This window comes from Cryptomeria japonica, chromosome 6 (assembly GCF_030272615.1).
Source record: "Cryptomeria japonica chromosome 6, Sugi_1.0, whole genome shotgun sequence".
Taxonomy (NCBI): domain Eukaryota; kingdom Viridiplantae; phylum Streptophyta; class Pinopsida; order Cupressales; family Cupressaceae; genus Cryptomeria; species Cryptomeria japonica.
Window position 1 is genome coordinate 436,938,583 of NC_081410.1, and position 20,353 is coordinate 436,958,935.

Below are 20,353 nucleotides of genomic sequence, written 5' to 3' on the forward strand. Positions count from 1 at the left end.
GATCATTAAATCCTATCGGTGAACCATATACTAGTAACTGTGCAATAGTTACTTGCTTGCCAGTGAATGCTGCTAGATCTCCAAAGTGCTAGTGTTTTAGTAGGTGTTGACATCAATGACAAAACCATACCAAAATACCAACAATCTCCCCCTTTGGAATTGATGGCAACACAAGATGGAAAAACCATCAAAGTGCCAAAATAGAAATGCCAAAAACCAACAATCTCCAAAAAGATCATAACCAGAATACAGAGAGTAATAGTCTCTCCCAAACAACATTCTCTCCCCTTGGGAGAAACATGTGTTTCCAAAGTTTCCATACCAATCTCTCCAAAAGATAATGTGTTTTTCCATATATATCTCTCCCCCTTTGACATCAAATGCCAAATTTATAATAAAACCAAGTTCATATACAAAATACCAATCAATTTAATATACCAACTACTCCCCCTGAGAAGTAGCTTCCTCATCAAAGACTCGAGTAAAAGATTTGTCTTTTAATTCTTCTAGTTGATGACAATCATCAACTGTCTAAGTCTCTACCGGTGGTGGTATGACTCCAAGCTAATCTCTGAGATATTCAAAAGTCTCCTTAGGCAAAAATTCTATGAAAATATCTACAAGTTGTTCTTTAGTATTCACATAAACCAATTTTATCTCCTTTTCTTCAACTTTTTCCCTTAGAATATTCAGTTTGATAGAAACATGTTTTGTTTTAGAATGTAGTACTGGATTCTTAGATATATCAATTGCTACAGTGTTATCATAATATATGGTAATAGGTTCCTTGCATTTTACCTTTATGTCTTTCAACATTTGCTTAAGCCATAGTACCTATGTACAGTTAGTTGCTGCTGCAACATATTCCGATTCTGCTGTTGATAAGGATGTATAACTCTATTTCTTACTCAACCAAGAAACTAGTCTGTTTCCAAGAAAGAATGCTCCGCTAGTGGTGCTTTTCTATCATCCACATCCCCTGCCCAATTTACATCTATGTATGCACATAATTCAAAGTTTTCATCTCTAGGATACCATAATCCAAGATTTATAGTGCCTTGTAAGTACCGGAAAATCCTTTTTATTGTTGATTCATGATTTTCTCTAGGAATACTTTGAAATCTAGAAACAATACATACTGCATTCATAATATTAGGTCTGGTTTGTGTCAAATATAGTAAACCTCCTATCATAGATTTGTATCTAGTTGGATTAACAGGTGTAGATTCATCCCTTTAAGATAATTTGTCATTTGTAGTCATAGGTGTGCTTACTGGTTTAGAGTTATCCATCCCAAATTTCTTTAGTAACTCTTTCAAGTATTTGGATTGACTCAGGAATATACCTTTACCAGCCTGTGAAATCTGCAATCCTAAAAAGAATTTTATTTATCCAATCATAGACATTTCAAATTCTTGCTGCATTTTAGTAGAAAAATCCTTACATAAACCATCTTCTCCTCCAAAGATTATATCATCAACAAATACTTCTATAATCAAGATGTCATCATTAGTTATTTTGTAATATAAATTATTGTCTATATTTCCTTTAGTAAAGCCAATCTTTAAAAGATACTTATCCAATCTTGCATACCAAGCTCTCGGAGCTTGTTTTAATTCATACAGAGCTTTCCTTAACCTGCAAACCATATCATTGTCATCTGTCAAAGAAAATCCATCAGGTTGTTCAATGTATACTTCCTCTTCAAGATCTCCATTCAAAAATGCACATTTAATATCCATTTGATAAACTTTTTAGTTCTTGTGTGCTGCAAAAGCCAAGAATAATCTAACTGCCTCAATTATAGCTAGTAGTGCAAAGGTTTCATTGTAATCAACTCCTTCTTTCTGAGAATGTCCCTTACACACTAGTCTTGCTTTATTTCTGACAACCTTACCATCTTCATTAAGTTTGTTTCTGAATACCCATTTGGTTCCAATTACATTTTTATCATTAGGCCGAGGAACTAATGTCTAAGTGTTATTTTTCTCAATTTGTTCTAATTCTTCTTCCATAGCTTTAATCCAAAATTTATCTTCACATGCCTCATTAATAGGTGATGGTTCAATTTGAGAAATAAGAAATACCTCTTCATTTGCCAATCTTTCTCTTGTCATAACTCCTTTAAATTTATTTCCAATTATCTGATCTTCAAAATAATTCAATCTTACATACCGAGGTGTCTTTATTTGCTATTGTTCTTTAATTATTGTGGAATCCTTAGATGGTACTGGGGTAACTGGATCTTCATTCTGTACTAGTGGATTTAGTGTAGGTTCATTTGTCACAATTTTTGTTGCCAGTTCAGCGTCTATATACCTTGAAGTTCCTCTAAATTGTTCATCAATTTTTACATTTGTACTCTCAACAATTTTCTGCAATCTCTTGTTAAAACATCTATATGCCTTTCTCTTAGATGAAAAACCAAGAAATATTCCTTCATCACTTCTAGGATCAAATTTGCCAATATACTCATCTCTTCTAATATAACATTTACTTCCAAAAATTCTGAAATATTTAAGAGTAGGAGTATTACCAAACCATAGTTCATGAGGGGTCTTACTGATTTCACCTTTGGTGTGAACATTGTTGAATGTATAGACCGTTGTGCTGACTGCTTCCCTCTAATACACATGTGGTAAATTTTCTTTTGATAACATATTTCTTGCTACATCCAAGACAGTTCTATTTTTCCTTTCAACAACTCCATTCTGCTGTGGTGTCTGAGGTGCTGATAGCTATCTTTTGATTCCATTCACTTCACAGAATGTATTAAAGTCCTTAGATGCAAATTCTCCTCCTTGGTCTAATCTTAAGCATTTGATTTTCTTACTGGTTTCACTTTCAATCATTGCTTTGAATAGTTTGAACTTTCCAAGTGCTTCTGATTTTTATCCAAGAAAAGTAACCCAACACATTATAGAATAGTCATCAATGATTAGCATGAAATATCTATCACCTTGTAAGCTTTTAGTTCTAGCTGGACCACATAAATCAGTGTGAATCAAATCAAGAGCATTATTGGATTTTTCTAGAATACTTTTGAAACTAGCTCTAACTTGTTTTCCAAATTGACATTCCTTACATATTGTATTCTGAGGTTTGACAATTTTAGGTAGATCTCTAACTGCCTTAGTAGTACTGATCTTTACCATGCAATCAAAGTTTACATGATAGAGTCTCTTATGCTATAACCAACTTTCATCTACATGTGAAATCAAGCATGTCTTTTCATTGTTATTCAAATCAAAGATATTACCTCTAGTCTGATTACCGATTGCAATTTCCAAACCAGTTCTATTCATGATTTTGCATTTTCCATTTTTGAATTGTAACTGAAATCCTTTCTCAACTAATTGACCAACGCTTAAAAGATTATGCTTTAATCCTTCAACATAGTAAACATTGTCAGTGTTATGCCTACCATCAAGAGATATTGTATCGTTACCCTTGATTGAACAGGCTTTGTCATCTCCAAATCTTACTAAACCTCCATTGTATTCTTGAAAGTTCAAGAACTTACCTTTGTCTCATGTCATATGATGTGAGCATCCTGAGTCAATGATCCATTCATCCTTTGCTTCAACTTTTGCTGCTAGGGCTTGTTCTACTGGTTGAGTAGTAGGTGCCAGTTGATCTTCTATTATAGCAACAAAAACCCATCCATTGTCTGTCAAATCCTCATTAGAATCATCAGTCATACCTTCATCAACAATGTAACAAGATTTGTCTTTGTTCTTCTTAAATCTTCATCTCTGATATTCAGGAATAGGCTTGTATGTTCTTCTAGCTTCTTCTCTTAGTCTAGCATGTCCATCAAGGCATCTCGAAGCCATATGACCAATCTTATTGCAGTTAAAACATTCAAAGGGTTCTTTACCTTCATACTTACTTCCAGTTGGACCTTTAGGCATTTTCCTTGCAAATAGTGCTTCAAGTTCTTCAAGTTCTTCATTTTCTTTCTTGCTTTCTTCAAGTTCTCTTTCATAAAAGGCTTTCCAATCAGATTTGTCAAATGATGGAGCAAATGATGTTGATTCTTTAAAGGCTAAATCTGTCTTAATAGTAGCAACATGACCAAATTCTTCAATTTCAAAAGCTAAAAGTTTCCCAATCAATGTATCCCTAGTTACTAATGTATTAGGCATTGTTCTTAACTCATTTATAGCAGTAACCTTCATTTTATATGCCAGTGGCAATCCTCTTAAAACTTTTGAAACAATTTCATCCTCACTTAAGGTTCCTCCACAACATTTAATACCCAAAACAATTTCATTTCCTCTTTCCATAAAAGCAGAAATCCTTTCATCTTCTTCCATTTTCAGATGTTCATACCTGACCCGGAAGCTTTCAAGTTTTGCAATTTTGATTGTGGAATCTCCTTCATTCAGTGTTTCCAAATGATTCCAAATATCTTTAGCAATAGACCTATCTGATAATCCCATGATTTGTTGATATGATAATGCACTCAAAAGTGCTTCTCTTTCTTTGCAATCATTTTCCTCATCTTTAGCCAAGGTAGTTGGACTGGGCTGACCAGGTACAGCAGCAGTGTAACCTTTCTTTGTAACTTCCCAAACATCTTTACCAATGCAATTTAGATGTGCCTCCATTATGATCTTCCATATACCATAGTTGGTTCCATCAAGTTTAGGACTGTCCTTCCTGAAATAATTAGTAGACATTGGATCTCCTCAAGCTATTAAACTTTTGCAAAAGAGGACTAATCTCTGATACCAATTGTTAGGTCACAGAGACAACTGAGAGGGGGGAGGGTGTGAATCAATTGTCAAATAAATTCAAACCAAAAACAACTTATCCAACTTAATGCTTAATACCGGTAAACCAGTTAAGTATGCCAGTAGACAGTTTTAATAGTTAATTGCTATACCGGTAAAGATTAATGCATGAAACATAAACACAAAGTCATCCACAACACATGATACCAATATTTGTACATGGAAACCCTGTAAGGGGAAAAACCATAGTGGGAAACCTTACCCACAATCAGATGATACTACTGCAGATAGTAAGCATACATAAATGGGGTCTGCACATGCAGAAAGGCCAATAGCCTAAAGCTCATTGCTCAATCACAAAATGGGAGTCACACTGACTACAGTTGGATGGTTAAATCCAATAAGAATGTACTACACAAAATAGCATCTTTATATGCTAGATTCAGTACTAGTGTAATGCTGATATGCTTTCACAAAAATCTATCTTCACCTTCAAATGATGTCTACGTGTATTGCACTACTTAATCTCGCATATACCTTCACACAACTCTTTTTTGCATTCCACACTTGATCTTACAAATAAGATCTTACCTTTATACCATAACCTAAGACCAATTTTAGTAGGTCGGCTCTACAAGATATTACGATAAAAATATTTTACAAATAATATAATATCCGATGCAATAACCAATTGAACATGTTGGCTTAATGCATTTACAACAATAATTAATCATTTCCATAGCATGCCATGCTGATCTAGAAAAGATAAACCTGTTGGTGTAACCCTAGGTAACCCTGGACCTATTTGCCGGTAAAAGCAAATATGCAAATATGAATATACCAGTGATTAATTCTTTAGATAAGATATCCACACGATGTCTTCAATATTACCAAGTGTCTTCCATATCATTTCAAGTGTTGGTGATCATTATATCCTGTCGGTGAACCATATACTAGTAACTATGCAATAGTTGCTTGCCGGTGAATGTTGCTGGATCTCCAAAGTGCTAGTATTTAAGTAGGTGTTGACATCAATGACAAAACCATACCAAAATACCAACACATTTTTATTTCTAGTTTAAGTCCTAATAAGAGGGCCTCATATTCGACAACATTACTAGTACATTCAAAAGTTAACAATAAAGAGTATTTAAATTTTTTGCCATTAGGTGAAACAAGTACAACTCCTGCTCCATTTCCTTCCTTACCGCCGACACCATAAAAGTATAATTTCTAAATTAAGTTTTCATTTTGTTTAATTGTTTGTGTAACTTTATTGATCTTTAAAGGTTTAGAAATACTTACCTGAAAGTTGTCCATATCAGAATGGCAAAAGCAAGTTGCTTCATCAGGATCAACCTCTTCTATGAGATATGGAGATCTTGGCTCTCTTTTTATCCTCACCACTGTCCCTTATACTACAATAGTAGCATAGGATAGATCAATCTGAACATCACCACCCACCAAATTTGACCATTTCCTAGACAACAACATTTTGTAGTTTGCAGGAACTTGTACCATTGTGATGTTTGTCTTATATGTGGTATCTGGGCAAGCTAGAAATTGAACTCTATGTCTTTCATAATACCCACCATAGGTACACACTTGTTGTCCATGGCATAACACTTATCATAAGGTGTGTCAACACACATGCCGAGCTCTCTCATGACATCTTCAGGCATGATGTTCACTGCTGCCCCTGAATCTATCATACAATTCTTGACCATTTTATTATTAATTAACAATGTCAAGTAGAATGGATCAACTTGTGTGAGGTTTTTTGTGATAGACGTGCCTAAGTATATCACTGGAGGATCATCTTTCAACCTAGAAGCATCTTTTCTTATATCACCAACATTTGATATAATTTTCAAGGTCTCATCCTTATATTCTAGAAATTTGATCACTTCAAGCAAGGGCATAGAAATTTTTACCTGAGACAATGCTTGAGACATAAAAGTTCCACAATTTGAAGAAGGCTTACTGATTTGTTTTTTCTCCACTAGCTTGACCAATTTTGGCATTTCAATTTGTTTAGTCTTTTCCGATTATGTCCCTCTCTTGGTACCCACATCCTTGCCCTTGGCTGCATTATTATTGGTTCCACCATATTTTGTGACCTTGGCAAAAATACCTGCTAGCTTGCCCTACTCATTCTTTACATTCCTATTCCTCAATTGGTAATTACTTTTCACTTTTTCCACAATTGCAATAGTGAAATCTTTTTTCTCCTCTTCAATCAAGTTTCTCAAAGAAGGTATTGCTTCCTCCTGAAATAATTTTCTCAAAGAAGGGATATCTTCATCATCATCAGAAAAAACCTATTGTATACAATATTGCAAATTCTCTCTTCTTTGATGCACATTAGAATATTCTTCTTCTTTAGATAAATCCTCATTCCTTTCCCAATATAGATCAAATGAAAGGGCATTCATAGTTGGTTCATAATCCTCATTTTTTATCTTCCTCTTCTATCAAGCCCTGGCCAATCATGAACTGTTATGCAGCATGAGGCAGATTACATACATCACACCATGGATACTCATCTACAAAGTTTGTGGCTTTCTTTAATGGGTTAGGAGTCTCTTTGTTTGTACTTGGTTTTGTTGGTTTTCCATCTTTCCAATTTGTGTTATATGGCATGTCATGCAACCTCGGCCTATTGTAATTTATTTCCTTATTGTTCATGTATGGTGGCCTTTCATTATGATTTTTCTTACCCTTTAGGTCCTTAAGCATGTCCATCATCTGAGTAAGATTATCTTTCTTGGGAATCTTGGAGTTGTACAACTTTGGATCATCTCTCTTAGCAACCTTCCCAGCCACCTTCCTATTATTTTCAATAGTAGCAGTTGTCTTGAATGCTTGTTGTAAAGTGTCAGGTCTATGAGATAAAATCTCATAATGAGTTTTGTTGTCAAAAGCACCCAAACAAAAGTTAATAAAAAATGAATCAATAGGTCTAACATCTTTGGGTATTCTATTTAATACTTTATTAAATCTTTCATTAAATTCAGCAACTGATTCATTTTGATTCTTCCTTATGCTTTTTATTTCATGGGATGTGAATGAAGGATCATTGTGATCTCCAAATTCTTCCAAGAATAGAGTTACAAATTCTTACCAGCTGCAAATACATCTATCAAGAAGGCTTCTATACCATTCTCCTGCATCCTCTGTCAAATATTGAACAAACAATTTCATGAATACATCTTGATGAGGAATCTCAAATTCTTCAATGATTTTTTTTATATTAACTACATGTTGCTCTGCTGAATCAACTCTATTTCCTAAGAATTTGGGGATCGCTAATCTCAAATCATTAGTGATCTGATTTGGATAACCAACAATGCCAGTGAAATCCAACTGTCTGTATCTTTCAATGATTAAGGTTTGTCTGCCAACATGATGGCTGCTTTGATTGTTCATAATTCCTCTACTGAATCTACCATTGTTTCCATAGTTTCCATTGTTCCCATTGTTTCCACCACCATTATTATTACCATTATTACTGTTCCTACCTCCACCATTTCCACTTCCATAATTGCCATTGTTACCTCTATTATGTCGATTATTTTGATTGCTGCCATATCCATTATTTCATACATGATTACCCCTATTTGTGTTAGTCCAGTTCCCATCATTTCCTCCTTCTCCATTCCTTCTTACATCCTCCTGCCTCTCTTCACTTTGATCCCTATGCACATCCCTCCATCTTCTATTTTCATTTAGCAACAGGTTATCATAAGTTATAAAAGGTTGGTCCATTCTTCTCATATGAGGGGGACTATATTTTGGAACTACTTGTCTACTTGTTTCACCTCTCTCTTCTCCTACCTTGTTTGTCTTGGGGTTTGAAATATTATTTCTCTCTATTTTGAGTTTTTGTAACACCCAATCTGGTTTCCTTTTAAGTTCCCTTGCCATCTTGGCATCATAGACATTCATATCAACCATCTTAAGAATAAGTTCATCCCACTATTTTCCTTCCTGCTCCTCAACAGTCATGATCTAATCATGGCTATGTCTATTATCCTTTGCAATTATTTTATAAAAAGGATTTTCCTCTCTATTCTCATTTGCCAGTAGATGAAGAATGTTCCTTTTCTTGGGACTTAACTGAACAAAATATTCATATCCTTCGTGCAGAGACCTCCTCCCTTACATAAATCTTATTGACAAATTCCTAGGGGTTTCTCTTATTTTCTCAACATACGGACTATTATTCATGTATTAAATGTAGAGTCGCCGCCTCTTAAGAGGAATAATATCTTTTACTAATCTTCCAAGCTCCCTCCTCCAGCAAAGTTTGAAGTGAAACCACCAAATTTTTTGAATAATTCTTATCACAACTCCCTAGCAGAGTCACCGATCTGTTGGTGCCCAAAACCACAGATTGGAAAACTAAAGGGTTTGCCAAATCCTCAACTAATCCAACTAGCCTTGGCCAATGAATAGGGATGGTCAAAGTCCAAATCTCTCTGCACATAAGGCTCCATTGAACCTAGGTGGGTATACCTCTTCCTCTCAAGCACAAAAGAGATTATTTAAAGTGGATTTAATCCTTTTAGCAAATTACAAAACTAGCAAATTGTTGTTTTTCAATTATGCTTTATTATGTGCTTTAAGTGAATGCCTTTGAAAATAAATGAAAATGATTATGATAGTATATTAAGAATAAGAATACTTTTAGGACTTAAAATAAATATGCAAAGATCAGTACATATAAAATTTGGGAAGAATGTTTCTCTATCAAGGACCTTAAATGCATGGCCAACCAGGACCTTAAAAGATAAATAACAGACCAGTGCCTCTATCCAGGGATATTTATGACACTTTGTGGACAAAAAATCTTATCCACTCCTGAGACAATATTAATCATCAACTATGAAGGTTTCAATATGTGTTACACAACAATGAAAAATCCAATCTCACATTTAATATAACAACATGTGATTGCACATCATATCAAATCAAATGATAGATTCATCAAGAGGACAAAGATATCTCATCAACATAGAAGTATACACAATATTTAAGAAAAGAAACAATGAACCTTTATATATTAATCCTTAGGAGATGATTGCATACATAAGTTGCACTTGAAAATACTTCATTACAGTCTATTTGCACAAAAAAGATACTTTTTCTTTCTATATACTTCCCTAATACATATAACTTGCAGTCCTTCTAGGCAATATGTTTTTTTTAATCCAAGATGCCTTTACGTACAAAATGACTCATTATAAATACACATGTTAAGAGATACAAATGAAAGGACAAACCCTTTCATTATCCTAGCCAACTAACTGAACAAGAACTAAATAGCCTAACTAAAACATCAATTACATTACAAACATAAAACTAAACAATGAACTAAGATTTGTGATCCACTCACTGTTTGCAATTCTGAATGTACCGCAAATAACCCGCATCTTTGTAAGTTGTAGCATTGAACACTACATCCCTGGCTGCATTTTTGATCACGTAAAAGTTCTCAAACTAATCAGCTATGTCATTCATATCAAGAATATCTATCTTGGCAATGTCTTGGGCTGCACTACGACTTACATTCAGAAAGCCACATGGTCTTATTCTTAATTACACTTGCATCGTCTGCAAAATTGGGAACCCCATGCTAAACAATTTACTAGCACTTGTAGATTTCAGATTTCAATTGCTTCATAAATTCATCATGTGTGACAAGCAAACCCTGAACCTTTTTCTTTACATTTTCCCTAGTAGATACATCTTGTAACAACAGGTTGAGTCTATCTCGAATTCTGGTGTTAGAAACCATATTGTCCATGTTCCTCTAATATAAAATTCAGAATTCATCCAATGCCTTCTCCATGTTATCATATCTTTTACTCATCAATACACAAGTAGTGTCAACCCCGATGCTCTTCATCTCCCTCTTGAACTAAGTGTGCTCATAAGCTAATTTTTTAAATTTCTTCTTCCAGTGGCCACCTGAATTAATAATTTGAGGGATCAAATACCCACTCCTCTTAAGGGTTTCCTCATATAAGGCCTTATATTTATTTTTCTCTTCTATCTCATGTTTCATCTGAACCTTAATGAATTTTGAGATATTAATACCTATGTCAGCAGTGACCATAGGATCTACCTCTCCAACTTTTAGGGTCATCATTTGACCAAAAGCTTTATCCACATCTATGATTTTCGGCCTTTTATTCGGTGGGTACAATGCCCATAGCAATATTGCTTGTTCATCTGGATCATATCTCGATCCAATGAATATATCATTAACCCCTTGGACATTCAACTTGAAGTCCTTATTGTCTGAATGTAATAAACTGTCAAAACTAAAAGGTGCACTCAAATCCCATCTTGGGAAAAGAACAACACTTGCCTCCACTAGAAACTTCCTTCTTCTCTGAGGGATCATTGTCTATGTTTCTACATCAATGCCAGTCTTAAGTTTTTGCAATATTTCCTCCTCATTCTCTGGTGTGATATTTGGCATTGCTTCTATCAGCTTCTTCCCTTTAAAGTGGTATAAGAAGGATTTAAACTCCTTAGACTTAATGAATTGATTATCTAAAACAAATGAAATGTGCTCTATCATCCTTTCATCTATTTCTGCATTTAGGGCAATGAGGAGCTTATCATGTGCTTCTAGTTCCTTCCCTTTCTTAGGTGCACAGAGTTTTGAAACTACTTCATTCTCCCCTAAATCACTTTGAGCTAGGTCTCCCTCCATGTTTTCTAGTCTCTGTCTTCTCTCCTCTAGTTTCTTCTCCAAGGTCTCCATAGCCTCTACAAGCTCCTCCACTTCCCTATTTTTACAGATGTCTTTAAACTCATCCTCCTGATGAAAGTAATCTCCCAACTCCTATCTCTTCCTGCTCATGTGGATGTAGCCCTCAGGATCATAATGTGTTCTAGATGTGTGTTGGAATAGGTTGTATTCATCCACCAACTTCCTGTCAATAGTCTCATATGCTCTGGTAGATACAATTTTAAAATCCAGGAAATGAAGTGTGTCAGGGCAGAAGGCTTGCTTGTGTGCACTTCCAAAATGTTTGGCGTTATCGACACTTAATTTCCTTACAATTTCTAAAAAAACAATCATGTCCGATGCAAGCTTCGGTGGCACATAGAGGTAACCTTCAAATCCATAGCACCGAACGAAAGTGAAATTTTGGCATGAGTACCAATCACCCCAATTGTTATTAACCACTGGATTTTTGTGCTCATGAGGCCTAAGAAACTTCTTTACATCCTCAAAAATTGATCCCTATAGAGGCTCACCAAAAAGAAATAAAATTGGCTTAACAAAGAACTCTTCAAATTTGAGGTAATGAGAATTTACATATCTGTAATCCTAGAGAGAAACCCATAACTACACTGGCTGAACCTGTCCATTCTTCCCAACTATATTTACATTCAAGCCTTCTGGCCATAACCCTCTAAATCACCCATAAAATAAATTAATATGCATTAACAACGAATAATTCTTGAAGTGCTTGTCTGGATTTTCTTTCAAGTTGAGGAAGCCTTCATGAAGTCTATTCACCAGGTATGAAGCAAAATCAAAATCTCTAGGCTCATGTCTCTATATATCTATTGCTAAAACTAGTGGTCTTGTGTTTGCTACATCAGGAGCTTCAACTCCTCCAACCTAACCACGTGCCATTTATGTATATTGTAAATATTTCTTGAAAATAGTCATATCATAAGGAGGACCGTCTTCCTTTGTTAGTGGTGCAGGAGCACCTAGGACTTAGGCTTATAGTCTTTTCTCAATTCTGGCTTGTACTGGCCTTAGCCAAGACAAGTAATCAATAATAACTCCAAGAGGGTCCAAAGAGTGAGTGTGATGAGTCAAATGTAGGCCTAGGTGAGTTGGTTGCTTATTAGGTTTGCATTTTGTCCATAAGTAGTGGTTTGAGTAGGAAATTGACCTTCTTGATGGTCAAAAGTGCCAAAACTTGGTATAGGCATTAGAGAGGGTTAAAATAGTCTTAGGAAACCTTTAAAAGTCATTAGTAATGACCTAGAATAGGTTTCATGGATTAGAAAAGAAAAAAGTGCAAAGTTGCAAAAGTTGTCATGACAATTTTTGTCCTAAAATGCTTAGCGATGGGGTTAGGGATATCCCAATGCCCTAGAATACCTCCACATGTGGGGAAGACTATAAAAACTTTCTCTTGCATGGCTACCAAGGTTGAAGTTTTTTTTTTGTAAGATCAACAATTTGAAACTAGTCATTTTCAGACTGTTTGACACTATTTTGGCTTAGTTTGCTCATATTGTGAATACAAATGGATTGAATCCATTGATCCAGTAATGGATTGAGTTTATTTGGTGTGTTTCAGTATCATTTAATTCATTTCAATCTATGTAGCTAGGTTGTGTTAGTGTTTTCATTGCTTAGTTTGCAAACACCCAGTTGTGGCTTGTACATAGCAATTTTGTGTAAAATGGTTGCCCCATGAATTCCCTCCATGCTACCATCACAGACTATTGGGAAATAGAAGGAAACAAATTGTAAAGTGTACATATGTAGGGACAAGTTCCAGAGATGAAGATTAACATAACTGTCACCTTGTTCTAGGCGAGTCTAGGAGCAACACGGCTATACGAGACAAGGTGAAATTAGAGTGCAAAGTGCAGGGTTGAATATAATGATAACACAATGATAAACTAGTAGTACCCAATTGGTACTGAGAGGGGGAGTGAATCAGTACAGGCAAAAACACACTCTTGAACCGGTTTGTCTGCAGACACTGTGCATTGACAGACAAACAGTGACACTGGTCCTCAACAGAGTACAACTGACAAAACCCACAATAACTAAGACATGCATAAACCGGCTAACACTTATCTTCTCATACAATCTAACACTTCATTTCCTTTTCACCCTAATGCATGAATAGGTAATCTACCATCAAAGATATACATATGAGCAACTAGATCAACAAGATTCGCCGCTTAACAGAAAACAACAAAGCATCACATGAAGAAGACATCACACATAACACACATATTTTTCACATGGAAACCCAACAGGGAAAAACCACGGTGGGGATGAATACCCACAAGCTTGTTTTTGAACTCTTTAGAAGTCTGCTCTCTTAGGAACCTTGTTCGGTTAAAGACTGATACAATAGGTTCTGTTAGGAACCAATCTTGTTAGGGATCACCCTATTAAGGGATGGCTAGAATACTTGGTTAAGGATTAAACCCTATTAAAGGTTACCTTGTTAGAGGATTTCAAGAACTCAATGGTTTTGGGTCACCCTGTTAAAGCTACCCTGTTAAGGGATTTCTCAACTGTTGAAGTGGTTAGAGATCGATAGGTATTACAATGATCTGGTAACAACACTCAATGCCAATGTAGATCTGCTTAAGCTCCTCTTCACCTTTTGCACTTACACTCTGCAGGTATCACTTCTCTCCTTTTGGTCTGGCAAGAATCACATATCCCTTCTCTTGGATACACACACACAAATTTTGCCAACAACCTCAGAAAGAGACACAACATTGACCTTATAGGAAAATAGATAGGTCGGTAGCATAAACCCTAAACCCTAAACCTATTAGGTTAAGGAATTCAAATGGTTCAATCCTGACCGTTAAGCATACTGCATTAAATGCAACAGTTCTTGATCCAATCTCAAGACATTCTCCATCGTCCATTTCCACTGATTTCATGGCAGCTGATAACCCATCACGCATTATCACCGTTTTACAGACTTATCACATTCCTGAGGTAGATAGGAACAATATCCTTCATGCAAGATCCTTCACGTGCACAAGGCTTAGGTGGCAACATGATCTATTCTTCATTACCATGCAAACTCATCACATAAAGTCACCGGTTGAGCCACATAGGCTTGAAGCACTTCAACCAGAAACCTTGAAGTCGAGACTACCAACCAGTAGTCATACAATGCTTCCATGTGCCAGTTCCCATAACCATATGCCGGTTCGCATTGAACAAACATACCACTTCACCTTGAACAAACATACTGCTTCACTTTGGCACAAATGTTGGTTCACATTGTTATACCGGTTCTCACATATGTCGGTTCTCACCTCTTCAGCATATTGACATCAATGACAACATATAATGTTATTATGTCCTCATACCAGTTCACATAATGCCAACAATCTCCTCCTTTGTCATTGATGGCAAAATACAAAGATATCTCTCCGCTTCGCATCTTCTCCCCCAATTTCTATAGATATCTTCTCCGCTTCACATCTTCTCCCCCTTTGACAACAATGCCAAAGTGGAGGCACAAGCTTCCCTGTTCCATTATGTTGCTCCCCCTAAGGAGTAGCATCCTTTAAAACATCAATCCTGAAGAAAAATTTGACTATGCAATACTTGACTGATGTGGAGCATATACCTTTAGTTTACCTCCTGAAGGGGCAACACCCCTAATTCACCTCCTACGTACATAAATGTAGCCTTTGAGAGAGGCTTGGTGAATATATCTGCTAATTTCTCCTAATTGGAAACATGTTCCAATGCAATCTCTTTGTTCTGAACCTTTTCCCTCAAGAAATGGTACTTAAGCTCAAAGTGCTTGGTTCTAGAATATAAAACCAAATTCTTGGAGAAATTAATTGCACTAGTATTGTCACAAAATATACTTACCGGTTTAGATAAAGGAACTTTGAAGCCATTTAATACATGCTTCATCCAAATTGTCTGAGTGCAATTTATGAAAGCTACAACATACTCTGCTTCTGCTATAGACTGAGAGATACAACTCTGCTTCTTACTCATCCATGAGACCAGTCTACCACCGAGAAAGAATGCACCACCGGTTGTGCTTTTCCGGTCATCTATATTGCCTACCCAATCAGCATCTATGTATACTTTCAAGTTGAAATCCTTGCTATATGGATACCACAATCCATAGTCAATAGTTCCCTTCAGATACCTAAGAATCCGCTTGACTGCAATCAAGTGGGATTCCCTTAGGCTTTTCTGGAATCTTGCAGTAATTCCAACTGCATGTGCAATATTTGGTCTACTATGCACTACATAATGCAACTTACCAATCATTGATTGGTATTCCTTTTCATCGACTAATGCTGAGTCATCTTATTTGGATAGTTTACAACCGGTCACCATTGGCGTACCAACCAGTTTGCTATCTTCAATGCCAAAGGTCTTCAACACCTCTTTGACATACTTGGACTGAGTGATAAAGATTCCATCTTTCATCTGTTGGATCTATAGTCTAATGAATAATTTAATCTCCCCTATGAGTGACATCTCAAACTCTTTCTTTATCTCATTAGAAAACTCATGACTCATCTTGTCATCTCCACCAAAGATAATGTCATCAACAAATACCTCATAGATAAGGATCTGATCTCCTTCAAACTTCAAGTATATATTGCTATCTTCACTTGTTCTCTCAAATCCAATCTTCACAAGATGGGAATGCAGATGCTCATACCATGCTCTAGGTGCTTGCTTTAGACCATATAAGGCTTTATGTAGCCTACATACCATGTCACTGTCTTCAAATAGGGCAAACCCATCTGGTTGCTCAATATACACCTCCTCTTCAAGTACACCATTTAGGAATGTAGATTTTACTTCCATTTAATATACTTTGAAACCTTTAAAAGCTACATATGCAAGAAGCATACAGACTCCTTCCAATCTGGCTACAAGAGAAAAGGTTTCTCCATAGTCTTCTCCTTCTTCTTGAGCATATCCTTTGCACACCAATCTAGCTTTGTTCCTAATCACTATGCCATCCTCATTCAACTTATTTCTGAAAACCCATTTGGTACCAATGACATTTTTATGCTCTGGTCTGGGTACCAAAGACCATGTACCATTTTTCTCTATTTAGTCAAGTTCTTCTTCCATTGCCCTGATCTAGCATTCATCTTTATGAGCCTCTTTGAATGATTTAGGCTCAAATTCAGAGATCATACATGAGTTTTCTCTAACCTTTCTTCTTGTAAGGATTCATGCATCCTTATCTCCTATGATCTACTTAGGATCATGATTCAGCTTGACATACCGAGGAATGGTCTTAATGGGTTCCTCTTGCTTTTCTTCTTCTTCCTCATCTCCATCAGTATCAACATCTACATCTATCGGTGTAGGAACACTGTTACTGGTACTTGGTTGACTGACAACCGGTTCCCAAAATGTTACAACTGGTTCATTTACCTCTTGCTCACTGCCAGTTTCCTCAGTTTTCTCAAAGGTTTTATCAACTCTTACATTGACGCTTTCCATAATTCTCTGAGTCCTATTGTTGAAACACTTGAGAGCTTTGCTCTTGGTGGAATATCCTAAGAATATTCCCTCATCACATTTTGCATCAAATTTTTTGTGGTTTTCACTCCTCTTGATGTAACATTTGCTACCAAACACTCTAAAGTAGCTAACCACAGGTGTCTTACCAGTCCAATACTCATAAGGAGTTTTATCCTTACCTTTCTTGATGAGTACCTGGTTCATTGTGTAGACTGCAGTGCTCACCGCTTCTCTCCAAAAGGTGTGAGCTACCTTTCCTTGAATCAACATGGTTCTAACTGTTTCAACTACAGTTCGGTTATTCCTCTCCACTAGGCCATTCTACTATGGAGTCCGGGGGGCAGACAGTTGCCTCTTGATGCCATGTTCTTCACAGTACTTGTTGAATTCATCGGAAATGAATTCCCCTCCTTGATCAGTTCTCAGTCACTTGATCCTTTTACTGCTTTCCTTCTCCACTAATGCTCTAAAAGCTTTGAACTTTACAAAGGCTTCAAACTTGTCTTTCAAGAATGTGACCCACATCATTCTTGAGCAGTCATTAGTGAGAATCATGAAGTACCTATCACCCTGCACACTTCTAGTTTTCATAGGACCACACAAATCAGTATGCACAACATCAAGCAAGTTGTCAACAATGAAAGATTTACCTTTAAAGGTTGAGGAAGACATTTTCCCCAATTGACACTCTCTGCACAAAGTATTATCTGGTTTTCTTAGCACCGGCAACCCTCTAACTGCCTTGATCTTACTAGCCTTCACAATGTTATCAAAGTTTACATGGTAGAGTCTCCTATGCCATATCCAGCTATCATCAAATTTATCAGCTGAAATAGGTTACCTTTGGTCTGCATGCCGGTGGCCACTAATTCACCATTCTTTCCTTTGATTTTGCAAACTCTATTCTTGAATTCCAGAGTGAGGCCACTATCATTCAGCTGGGCAACACTCAGAAGGTTGTGCCTGAGACCATCAACCCAATACACATTGTCAGCACTACTCTTTCCATTCGGAGAGATAGACCCTCTACCTTTTACCATGCATGGTGCATCATTGCCAAAGCAAACCACACCACCATCATACTCTTCCAAGGATAGAAACTTGCTCTGGTCACTAGTCATGTGGTGAGAACAACCACTGTCAATGATCCACTCATTGGAATTATCTAACCGGGAGACAAGAGCCTTCTTGTCTGACACACCTACCTTGACCGCAACAAACACAATATCTTCATTTTCTTCATCCTCTAATTCCTCATCTATGACACCTTCATCAACTGCCACAAAATAGTTTCTCCAGTTTCCTCCTTTGAATTTCTTAAACCTTTCCGGTTTGTCCTTGTTTTTGCCATTAGGACACTTTACAGCAATATGTCCTATCCGGTTACAAGAAAAGCATTTCAAAGGTAGCTTACCTTTGTATTTGCCAGTTCCTTTAGGAAGTTTCCTAGCAAGGAAAGCTTCAAATGCCATCAGAATCTCCTCATCATCCATTTCTCTGCTTTGTCTTGGTTCACCACTAGTGCTAGCTTCTTTTCCTTTTCTAGATGGTACTATAGAAGCTTTAAAAGTTGATTCAGTCTTTTGTACACTGCCATCAAAACTATTTAGCTCATAGGCTGTCAACTTTGCAATGATGGAGTCTAGGGATACCTTAGTCTTGTCTATTGATCTCAGCTCCTGAATAGTAGCAACCCTTATTGCAGAGACCCACAATAGGGATCTCAGAACTTTGCTTACCATAGTGGAATTTTCTATTTTACCACCTACACTCTTGATATCTCCAACAACGGTTTTGATTCTTATTCCATACTGTTGAATGGTCTCACCTTCAACCATCTGCATATCTTCAAACTTCCCTCTAAGGATTTCTTCCTTAGCTTGTTTTAAATGCTCATCACCACCATAGATATTTTCAAGAGTATCCCATACCTCTTTGGGATTTTCCTTATCTTGGACATCAATAAACTCAATGTCAGATAAACTACTAATTAGGGCTTCCATGACTTGCCCATTCTCCTGTATCTCTCTCTTTTGGTCATTGGTGAGAGTATCAGTAGGGGAAACATAGGCATTCTCAACATAGCTCCGGTGTTGAGCACCCATGCTTCTGGTGTATATCTTCATTCCGTCTTTCCATATACTGAAATTTTCTCTATTAAACTTTGGACCTTCCTTCTTCATCATTAGACAGGGATCTTTCCTTCAAGCGGTTAAGCTTATAACATAGAGGACCTAGAGGACGCTCTGATACCAATTGATAACAGAATGATCAATGAGTAGTACCCAATCGGTACTAAGAGGGGGGGTGAATCAATATAGGAAACAACACACTCTTGAACTGGTTTGTCTATAGACAATGTGCATTGACAGACAAACAGTGACACCGGTCCTCAACATAGTACAACTGGCAAAACCTGAAATAATTGAGATAGGAATAAACCAGCTAACACTTATCTTCTCATACAATCTAAAACTTCATTTCCTTTTCACCCTAATGCATGAACATGTAATCTACCATCAAAGATATACATATGAGCAACTAGATCAACAAGATTCACCGCTTGACAGAAAACAACAAAGCATCACATGAAGAAGACATCACACATAACACACATATTTTTCACGTGGAAACCCAACAGGGAAAAACCATGGTGGGGATGAATACCCACAAGCTTGTTTTTGAACTCTTTAGAAGTCTACTCTATTAGGAGACTTGTCCAGTTAAAGACTGATGAAATAGGTTCTGTTAGGAACTGATCCTGTTAGGGATCACCTGGTTAAGGGTTAAACCCTGTTAAAGGTTACCTTGTTAGAGGATTTCAAGAACTCAATGGTTTTGAGTCACCTTGTTAAAGGATTTATAGCAAGCCTGTTAAAGCTACCTTGTTAAGGGATTTCTCAACTGTTGAAGTGGTTAGAGATCAATAGGTATTACAATGATCTGTTAACAGTACTCAATCCCAATGTAGATCTGCTTAAGCTCCTCTTCACCTTCTGTACTTACAATCTGTAGGTATCACTTCTCTCCTTTTGGTTTGGCAAGAATCACGTATCCCTTCTCTTGGATACACACACACAGCTTTTGCCAACAACCTCAGAAAGAGACACAACATCGACCTTATAGGAAAACAGATAGGTCGGTAGAATAAACCCTAAACCCTAAACCTGTTAGGTTAAGGAATTCAAACAGTTCAATCCTGACCGTTGAGCATACTACATTAAATGCAATAGTTCTTGATCCAATCTCAAGACATTCTCCATCGTTCATTTCCACTACTTTCATGGCAGCTGATAACCCATCACACATTATCACCATTTTACAGACTTCGTACATTCCCAAC